The sequence below is a fragment of the Helianthus annuus genome, chromosome 7, assembly GCF_002127325.2.
Source record: "Helianthus annuus cultivar XRQ/B chromosome 7, HanXRQr2.0-SUNRISE, whole genome shotgun sequence".
Lineage (NCBI taxonomy): Eukaryota > Viridiplantae > Streptophyta > Magnoliopsida > Asterales > Asteraceae > Helianthus > Helianthus annuus.
This window is the reverse complement of record NC_035439.2, coordinates 121242192-121253404: the sequence shown is the minus strand read 5'-3', so window position 1 is coordinate 121253404 and position 11213 is coordinate 121242192.

Below are 11213 nucleotides of genomic sequence, written 5' to 3'. Positions count from 1 at the left end.
ACATCTCTTGCTCCCAGGCTCGCTCCTTCTTCTCCAGCATGGCCCCAGACCCCTGGACAAAAAGTCAGTAAAACAAAAAACAAAAAAAAAGGGGGGGAGGGGAGGAGGAAGGATTGTATACCTTCTCCTCTTGCAACTTCCCCTCAGCCTCAACCACTTGGCACCTAAGTCCGGCAGCAAACAGATTGGGAAGCCTTAAGCTCAGCCTTGAGCCCTTCATTCGCCCTCTTCAGATCATCAATCCCTTGCAACATACCAGCACCCCTGAAAAAGCTCTCACAAAGGGACATGCTGTACTGATCCTCGAAGAGATCATCCCTCAAAGCAGAGTTCACAAACTTATGGGAGGGAGGAACAATATGAGTAAGAAAGTCCCTAGCGGCCTCAGGAGTCCCTATCACTGAAGAATGAGAAACTTTCCATTTGGGAACGTAGGTGAGGGGAATAGCGTCAGCAAACAAAGGAGCCAAAGGGGACCGACGGGTGAGACCCTCAGGTTCAGTGAGCTTGCTGGTCCCCGTAGCATGAAGAGGGGAGAGTTCAAAGGCTGAGGTAAAGTGAGCCAGGCCGACTTCCGGGGTTTTGTCCCGTACCCGGGAAGATGAGGGACCAGTAGTGATCTCTATGGGATCACGAGAACTCCCCTACACCAAAAGAAACATCAGAAATCAAACAAAGATGAAACAGAATAAACAAAGAGGAGAAAAGACCCACCAGCAAAGGTACACTCACAAGGCTTGAAGACCTCAGATGTTTGGACAAGGAACCTTTGACCCCAACAGGGGGACGCTCAGAAGCAACTTTTAAAGGAAGGGGGAGCTTCTGCCCACTGGCACTTCGGAGTCTTTGACGGATATCATGGGGAGCGGGGGCTGGCTGAGGACTTGCAGATTTCCTCTTGCGAACTAAACGAATCTCCAGATCCTCATCATCGCTTTGACTAGAATGTTGAACAGGGGGAAGGTCAGGGGAACTTTCCTCCTCATCAGAAGGGTTCCCCTCATCACCCCCCACGGTGATAGAACCCCCAACCGGGGCAGACCCCCCGGTAATTGACACTGCCCCACTCCGGCTCAGACCCGGAACAACTTCACCATCAACCACAAACTGCACATCCTTGGAATCTCCCTGAAGCAACCTCCACAAAGTCAACTCTGCAAAAGAAAGGCTCTAAAGATGACTACACAGATACAAAGAAACAAAAACAAACAAATGCAGACCCGAGACGGAAAAATACCTTTTTTTCCAAAGAAAGCTTTGGGACGAATAGGGTAAGAGGGACTCAACCCCCCATAGCCAAAATACCCTCGGAAAAAGTGAAAGCTGTTGGATCTGAGTTTGATTCTGATTGTATTTTGTGTTTGTAATTAAAATGAAAATGGATGAGTGTGCAGCGGAATTATGATGAAAACAAACTTTGCATACAATCAAACGAGAGTAATATTTTGATCAAACATCTTTACACAATGAATCGGAAGATTGAATTTATTTCAATAACGATTACAATGATTGATGAATGAATGCAAACTCCCCCTCAGCCAGAGCTCAGTTGTTTGTTCGTGCAAAGAAGACGATGATGCAAAAGAGCTAATAGAACAGTACAAAGTACTAATCTATTTATAGGCACTTGCAAACCACTGAGCATCTTAGCTGACGTCACCATGAAAGTGACATCTAACCTCCTAACAAACTCTAACCTCTGATCTATACAAGCACTGCTATGTTAACTACTGCTTTTACATTACAATACAAAACATACTATTGATCAGCTGCTGCAACCTTCCACTGCTGTGAACCCAGCAGCACTTGTCCGGATCAGCAGAGCTTGACTCAAAGCAGTAGATTGAATCAGCAGGGCTTTAGTCTTTCATCAGGTCTTTACTTGAGCAGCAGTTGTAGGTCAGCATTTAGCAAGATCAGCAGATAGGAGGTCAGCAGATGTTGAAATCACTTTCAAGGGGAGAGATTTGTATGTAAACATCTACTTATTCTGGATCCACTGCTCTGATCCAGTTTTGGCTTTAATTATCTGTTCCTCTGATAGGGTTCAATCCCAACAATCTCCCCCTGGAACAGATAATGCCAAAACTCTTCATTATTGTGGACATTTATTGCCTCATCAACAGTTCCCTTATCTGACCTTTAAATTGTAGTTCAAAGTCAAGGGCATCTGTGTCTTCATCATCCCTGCTAAGTGGAAGATCAAGGAGATCCTGCAAATCTTCAAGACTCAAGCCAAGAGCTTGTTCCCTTGATATTTTCTCCACTTCTCCACCAGACCTGAGCAAAGTCAATACTGTCAGTTTCCCACTTTTGTATTTTTGAGCCTGGTGGGTTTCTTGGGAGATGTTTATTTGCAGAGGTATTTGGTGAGGCTGGCCTATTCATAACTGGCTGACCAGCATTTGCAGATTGACCCAAACCAAGAGTTTCTATGATCATTTTCTTTATGCCTTCTTTTACAAGGTCATCTCCTTTTATCATCTCTTGGATGGTTTCAGCTCCCAACTGTTTGTGTGTCCTTCTTTTATAGATGGCAACACCAGTTGGAGCAGTGGTTCTCCTGATTTGCAGCTTTGATGGTCTTTTTGAAACCTCAGCTTCAGGATAGTCAAGCTTTTGAGGAACTTTTGGATCTTTCTTTCTTAATTCCTCCAACCTTTTGTAGGTGATCCTGACCACATCTTCTTTCCATCTAGCAATTTGTCTTTTGTTTCCATATTCAGCAGCAACCAGTTCTTCTTTCATTCTTTTCAGTTCTACCTGTTTGTCAGGTACATTCTTTCTAAACTTTGCCCAGTCAGGAGGAGTGTGAGTGACTTTCCTTTTTATCATGTCTTGAATTCTTGCTGCTTCATTTTCAAGCTCAGGAACAGTCCACTCTTTGTACATGTATCTCTCTCCTTTGTACTTCTTGTGAGCCATGATGCTTTCAATGTAGTCTTTCTTCAAAGTTTCAGCTGCTCTTTCTGAAATTTGTTGACTGACATTTTTTGCAAATTGTTCTAGGGAACTGACTTGTGTGAGCAGATATTGATAGTTTCTAGAAATTTCTTTGTCAGATTTCCCTTGTGTGTTTCTTTTTGAGATATCCTCTCCTTGCTTGGCCTTGATCTTCAAATATTCATCAACATTTTAGGCCAGGGATATCCTTTTATTGATGGCAAACTCCTTTTGGCAGGGTCATCCTCATAGTAAAAAGATTTTATTTCTTCTCTAACAGCTGCTAGTTCAAGAGGAAACTGAACACCTGCAGGAGGTAAGGGCTTGTGCATTCGAACTGAAGAGAGAGTAATTGGTTTTGGTATTGTGACAAGAGCTAAAGATTTTGAAGATGTTTGAGATGGTGAAGTATCATCATCTTTGAGAATTAGCCTTCTCCTCTTTGTTTGAGGAGGGGCTGATGATGTTTTGGATGGAACAATGGTGGTGGATGTAGTGGCAGTGATTTGTGATCGACTAACAGTTGTTGAAACAACTGGTGTTCCAACCACTGTTGTCTTTACAGCAGATGTTGTAATAACTGCTGTCTTCTGCCTTTTGGCAGGAGGTGATTTTGTTTTTGGTGGTGATGATGATAAGGCAGTGGATGTAGTGTGTGTTGAAGTGGTGTGTGTTGAAGTGGGAGCAGATGTTGAAACCACTGAAGTACCAACAATAGTGGGTACAACAGGAGTTACAACAGCTGTTTTAGGTGGTGGTTTTAGAACAGACTTTGAACGTCTGGTTGGAATGGATTTGGGTAGCCTTACTCTTCTTGTAGGCTTCTTCTTTTCATCAACAAGATTTTCATCATCTTTTGACCCTGAAGTACCCTGATCTGGATAATTCACCCTGGCTTTCCTTTTGGCCTCTCTATCCCTTTTTACACTTGCAACTGCTTCTGCCAGTGCATTTGTGGTCACATCAATTTTCTTGCTTCCATCTGGCAGAGGGATCTGTTTGGTCATGTTTGCATTTTCTGGTGCAATGTAGAGACCATCCTCTATTCCCTTCTTTTTCCACTCCTGAATTTTCTCCCCCTTTTTGGCATTATCTGGGGGAAGTTGATCAATGAAGAGAACTGTTGGAGGAGCAGTGCCAGTGGTGTGCAGGATCTGAGTTTTGAGAGCCTTTAGATCAGCCTGAGTGTTCTTGAATCTTGACTCCATTGCATTTCTCAGCTGTTGAACATGTTTTTCATGTTGCTGATCTGCTATTTGTGCTTGATGATGGAGAAAAGGTTGAAATAGATTCCAGAGCTCATTTGTAGCAGGTGCCTATTATGGAGCAGATGCTTGAGGTGGAACAGTAGTGGATTGCATCTTTTGAGTTTTCAACACCTGCTGTAGCATGTTTTTAAGATCTGCAACAGATGTATCCAACTTTTCAATTCGTTCCGTCAAATCCTGATATTTTAGATCATCACCCAATTTAATGGGATCATCTGATTTCCCACTAACAGTGGTTTTATCAGTGGTAGAGGTAGGGAGTATACTCCAAACATTAACCACTGATGCCCCTTTTTCTTGGTACTGGGGTCTTCTCCCTTCAACACTTGACAACCTTTTGATGTTGCCAGTAGGATAAATAAATCCGCTGGTGGTTGGTAGAGGTGCTATAAAAGGAATTGCCTCCAAGGAAGGCTTATTGATGTAACCACTGTCCAACTGTAAACCAGTGGGTACAATAGTTGTAGTGGCTGCTTCACTTGGATTTCCACCAAGAGTTACTTGTAACTCAAGGGGTGTAATCTCCTCAGGTTGTGTTGGTGGGTTAGCAAGGAATGATACATCAGGCTCAGTCAGTTGTTGAGGTATATTCTCATTAACAGGTGATTGAGAAGGACTGAGTAATGCCTGGTTCAAATCTATTGCATCCAACAAAAGTTGTGTTTTTGGTGGAATTGTGGATGTGAGGTGGGGTGTAGAAGGAGAAATTGCCCCGGGCATTGGGTTGTGGATGATGGAAACGAGTGTTTCCAGAGCATCATAATGTGGTGGCCCTATGTGTACAACCTGTTCTTTTTGTGAAGAAGCAGGAGGAGTTTTGGTTATGGGTTGAGATATTTGTACCAACTGCTGTGAGGAAGTAGCAGCAGTGGTTTCTTGTGACATTTGTGTTGTCACAGGCAGTAGCTCTGGTATCTCATCCTCCAGAGTTGCCGTTTTGATTGGTTTGGGGGGTTTTTGATTTTTCTTTTTGTTTGGCTTTTTGGGATTTGTAGGTGTAAATTTCAAAACAGTTGGTCTGCTGCTTTGATCACCTAGAGCAGTGGGCTCAGCAGCAGATACCTGAGGAGTAGTGGTAACTGCTAAATTCTGCTCAGGCACCTCTGCTTGTGTTTTGCAAGGTGCTAACATTCTTGAAAAAGTTTCAGTTGTTAAGCTGTTTATTTGAGTAGACTCACCTTGATTTATTGCAGCTAAATCATTCTTACTGAATTTCTTTTCAAAATAGTAACTTAAAAACCTTGGAAACAGTAAGAATGACTTTGTTTCAACATTATTAACCAAATCTTTAAAAATTTCCCGAGAGTAGTTAAGATTTTCTTCTTGAAGAATTGCATATCCCAGATTTTGAATCTTTAAAGGGATTTCATTGAAAGAAGTGGTCTTGTTTGAAACACATAGTAGGAGGGTATGAAATAAAAATCTGGTTGCAGAAGGAAAATAACCTTTTTGTAAGGTAAGTTTCTTCATCATTGTGGCTTCATACCCTCTTTCAATGAAGTCAGTTTGTAACTCGTTTTTAGTGAAAGAAGTTTTACCTTTCTGATCATCGAGTTGAAAGACCTCTGAAATGGACTGTGGCGTGATTTGGATAGCTTTACCCTTTATAGAAGAGTGTATGGTGGTTGCAGTGTCTCCTTGTTTTTCAAGGGTTGCATTCTTCCAGAACTCCCTTTGGGTCTCCAAATAGATTGATGCATTGGCGGTGAACAAAGTTTTGTACTTTGATTTTGCCATGATGTTAATGATGGAATCGAAGACATCGGTGGTTCCTGGTTTTGTGAGAAGACCCAGGAGATTGTGAGATGATTTATTTGGGATTTCAGTGGAGATTGCCTTTTGAGAGGCTGTTTTCGATGATGATTTGGATGTGGGTTTTGCGGATGGCTTCGATTTTGTCATTTTTGAATAGAATGATCGAAGAATTTGTGGAAGATGAGATGAAAAACTATTTTGAGAAGAGAATTTTTAAGAATTCAATTCGACAGTAAAACCCTGTTTTGGTGGTGAGTGGGGGATTTTTATAGGGAAGAAAGTGAATGCTGACGTGGCAGCCGTTACAAAAGGTCTGACCACTATGTACTGCCCACGTGACAACCCCTGGTGAAAGTGAAGGACAGTACTTTGATGAAAGTGAGAGATGAAGGCAGTGGTAAGGAAGCAGTGGATGATTTTCACTATCAGTGGATAGCATATCAGTGGATAAGACACTGCTTTTGAACAACAGCGGTTATCAAAGGAATGAGAGAACAGGGGTTGACTTGAAGCAGTGGACAGACTTTTGAAGTAGAGCAGACTTTTGAACAATCTGTGGTTATAGCAGACTTTTAAGGATTTGAATGAAAAATTTCATTGTTAGCTATTTTTAAGGATGGATTTTTGATTTTCTGAAAACATTTTGTTGCTTTTATTCAAAGAAAAACAAGATGTTGCTTGTTATTCCATGTTCAGCATCCCAATCCTAGAGACCAAGCTTTCAAAAGTGGCTGTATCAAGTGCTTTTGTGAGCACATCTGCCAGCTGGTCTTTAGTTGGGACATGATGCAGAGAAATTAAACCTTTTTCATAGCAATCCCTCACAAAGTGATGTCTGATGTCGATGTGTTTGGTGGTAGAGTGGGAAACTGGATTTTTGATGATATTTTCTGCTGCCTGGCTGTCCAACATGAGTGGTGTTTTTAAGGCAGTGATACCAAAATCCAGTAACTGATTTTGAAGCCACAAAAGTTGGGCTGTACAGCTTGCAGCAACAATGTATTCAGCCTCAGCAGTGGATGTTGAAACTGCTGCTTGCTTTTTGCTTTGCCAAGAAACTAATTAATCACCTAGAAATTGGCACCCTCCTGAAGTGGACTTCCTTGTGGTGTGACATCCAGCAAAGTCACTGTCTGAAAAACCTTGAAGCTTGATATTCCCATTAGCTGGATACCAGATACCAAGTGTGGGAGCACCTTTTATGTATCTGAAGATCCTTTTTACAGCAATGAGATTTGATTTTCTGGGAGCTGATTGACTTCTTGCACAGACACATGTTGCAAACATGATGTCTGATCTAGATGCAGTTAGGTACAATAAAGACCCAATCATGCTTCTATAGAGTGTTTGGTCAATCAGCTCATCCTTTTCATCAGATATGACCAGCTTATTTGTTGCCATGGGTGTGCTGCATGGTTTACAATCATTCATATCAAATTTGGTCAAAAGTTCTTTAGCATATTTGCTTTGATGAATGAAAGTTCCATTTTGCATTTGCTGTACTTGGAGACCAAGAAAGCATTGCAGCTCACCCATTGCACTCATTCAAACTCAGCTGTCATGAGTTCTCTAAACTCTTCACACATTTTGTTACATGTGCTTCCAAAAATAATGTCATCCACATAAATTTGGACAATCATTAAATCCTTCCCTCTCCATTTAAGAAACAGTGTTTTATCAATGGTACCTCTTTTGAAACCATTTGAGAGTAGGAAGTTGGAAAGAGTCTCATACCAGGCCCTTGGTGCTTGTTTTAGACCATACAAGGCTTTGTTTAGCCTGTAGACATGATCAGGATAAAATGGATCCTCAAAACTTAGAGGTTGACATACATACACCTCTTCTTGAATTGTACCATAGAGGAAAGCACTTTTGATATCCATTTGAAACACCTTCATGTTGTGATTGACAGCAAAGGCCAGGAACAGTCTAATGGCTTCCAATCTTGCAACGGGGGCAAATGTTTCATCATAATCAATCCCCTCTTCCTGTCTGTAACCTTGAACCACAAGCCTGGCTTTATTTTTGACAACAATGCCCCTTTCATCAGTTTTGTTCTTGAAGACCCACTTTGTGCCAATGGGACTAACCTCTTCTAGCAGTGGTACAAGCTCCCATACTTGTTGTCTTTTAAACTGTTGGAGCTCCTCTTGCATGGCTTCTACCCAGTTGTTGTCTTTCAGTGCCTCTTGGTACTTGACTGGCTGATGGAGTGATAGAAAACCAGCAAAAAGACAAATGTTTTAGGTTTGGCTTCTTGTGAGCACCCCTTCATTGATGTTGCCAATGATTTGATCAGGTGGATGAGATCTCAAGAAGATTAAATCTCCTTGGTATGGTATGATGGCATTTGTTGGTGAAGGCTGCAAATGTGTATCATCTGAGCTAACCACTGCTGGTGACTTTGATGACCCAGCAGTGGCTTCAAAAGGTGGTGGAATAGGAGGTAATGAAGTGGACAACTGCTGACTTTTATCCACTGTTTGAGGACTTTTGTCAACAGTGTTTGAGGATGTGGAAACAGTGGTGGATGGGCTACTTTGGTCAACAACTGTTGAGGTAGCAGTGGTTGAGCTTTGACAACTGTTTTGAACAGCTGGTGCTTTTCCCTTTGTGGCAGACCTTTGAGGGATGATGATTTCATACCCATAGTCTGGTGTTGTATCCTCTGATGGACCTGCACTGTTAGTCTTGACAGCAGTATTTCAAAAGTAAATTTTTCAAGATCAACCAGATCTGCAGGATTTGCTGGGATTTTCATTGATGAAAGTTCATTGAACTTTACATTCAAAGTCTCCTCCACTGCGTTGGTCCGTGTATTGAACACTTTGTATGCCTTGGCAGTGGTTGAGTATCCCAGATGATAACCAAATCAATTTTGGCTGCAAATTTTGAAATGGATTCTTTTAAGTTCAAAATAAAGCATGGGCAGCCAAACACCTTGAAATATGAGATCAGTGGTTTGATTTTATACAGAATTTCATAAGCAGTCTTTTTGTGCCTGGGGTTTATTAAAACTCTGTTCTGGACATAGCAAGCAGTGTTTACTGCCTCTGCCTAGAAAGTTAATGGCAAACCTGAATCTGCAAGCATAGTTCTGGCTGCCTCAATCAAAGTTCTGTTCTTCCTTTCAACAACCCCATTTTGCTCTGGTGTTCTAGGGATGCTGTACTGCCTTACAATCCCTTTCTTCACACAGAAAGCATCCAACTCCTTATTTTTAAATTCTGTGTCATTGTCACTCCTGAAGGTTTTCACTGGAAGGTCAAATTGCTTTTCAACCTGTGTCACAAAGTCTTGCAAAATGCCTGCAGTCTCATCTTTTGAGTGTAAAAAAAAGTCCATGTAAACCTAGAAAAGTCATCAACAATAACCAAACAATATCTTTTCTTCTTGAGGCTCATGACTTGAACTGGGCCAAACAAATCCATGTGTAGCATTTGCAAACACTGGATTGTTTTGGACTCTTCAATGGACTTGTAAGAACTTTTATGTTGTTTTCCTTTTAAACAGGAAATGCAATGTTCAGGACATGAAAACAATTTTTGTGGCAGGCCTCTCACCAAACCATTTTTTGAAATTTCAGTGATTGTCTTAAGATTTGTGTGCCCCAGCCTTCTGTGCCAAAGTTCTATCTCTTTGTTAGAGGCAGCTGAGAACAGACAGACATCAGCTCTGGGACACTCTTTTGACATATCAACAACATAAACATTGCCACTTCTTTGAGCAACAAGTTTAGTTTGACCAGTTTTGATTATTGCTTCAATCTTTTTGACCATTTCTGGTCCAACAATCCTACAACAATCTTTTGTGAAGAATGACCCAAACCCTTTGTCACTCATTTGTGATACACTCAGAAGGTTGAATTTTAGATTGTCTATCAGATTGACATTTTCAAATTTTACATTTCCAGATTGCACTGTACCAGACCCTAGAACTTTCCCTTTACTATTATTCCCAAAGGATATATCACCCCCTCCATGGATTTTAAAGTCTTTGAGGAGGGCTTTACATCCTGTCATGTGCCTGGAGCCTCCACTATCTACATACCAAAGACTATCAAGCATGCAGAAGCTCCCTGCACATGAAGTAAAAGGATTAGTTCATTAAGGGCTCCAAAGCCAACAGGGCTTTGGATGGGGTTTCAACAGTGCATGGTATGCATGCAGAGTGATGGACAGTGGTTAGGTCAGGGGTTTGGACAACTTTAGTACTGTTTCTTGCTAACCACTGTTGGGGGTCTTGACCAATCACCTGCTGATAACCAAAAGGATGCCTATTCACTCTAGGTTTAGAGGGCCTTTTGTAGGCCTCATAAACGTGTGGAATCCTTTGGTAGGACTGTTTTTCCTTGCCTTTTCTGAACTAATTGGCAGGGGGTGCATCAGTAACCTGAACATCTCTTTTGACAGATGTTTGGTTCAGCTGTTTTGTGACAGCTGTTTGAACTGGTACAAACAGTGGTTGTTTCTTGGTGAATTTGACAGATGATGATGATGATGATGGACTCAAGGATGTTTTAGCAAGGTACTCATTTTTTTCACATCAAAGTTTTTTAGATACACACATGCTTGAGTTTTGTGGTTTGTTTTACCACAAACAATGCAACTTTCAGCTGAAACAATGACACTTGTTCTGTTTATATCATAAGCTTTTAAGTGGAAACAGTCTTTTGTTAGATGATTCCTTTTCTCACAGAATTCACAAAACAAGTTATCAATTTTTTCTCTCTTCTTTCTCTTTTCAGACTCCTTTGCAGCAGAGGTTTTAACCACTGCTGGGATGTCCTTGAGAGGTATGACTTTAGCCGTTGGAGCTTTAACACCATCAGTTGATGTAAAGTCCATTGGCTTGAAATTTTCAAGAATATCACACTCATCAGACCATTTTGGTTTAAACTGATGATCTTCAAGCTCCTCAAAAGTAGAGGATCCCATTGGTCTGTCAAGTGTGATTTTGTTACCAAGTTTGTCAGTGATTTTCACTTCTTGGCCATTCTTGTTTGTGGGGATGAACTCAGTGATTACATCAGTGGTTGGAACAGATTTTCCAAAAGCAGTGTTTTCATCATCATGTTTTCTATAACCAACCCCAAATTTCACATTGTTTTTTATCTGTTTTTCAAGCATAACTTCATACCCTTTGCATGATTCCACCCATCTCTCACATGTGATCTGGGTGGACTCTAACTCCTTTTTGCAAACTTGGTATTTTTCTACCAGAGTTTGGAGTTGGGTTTTGGTTATG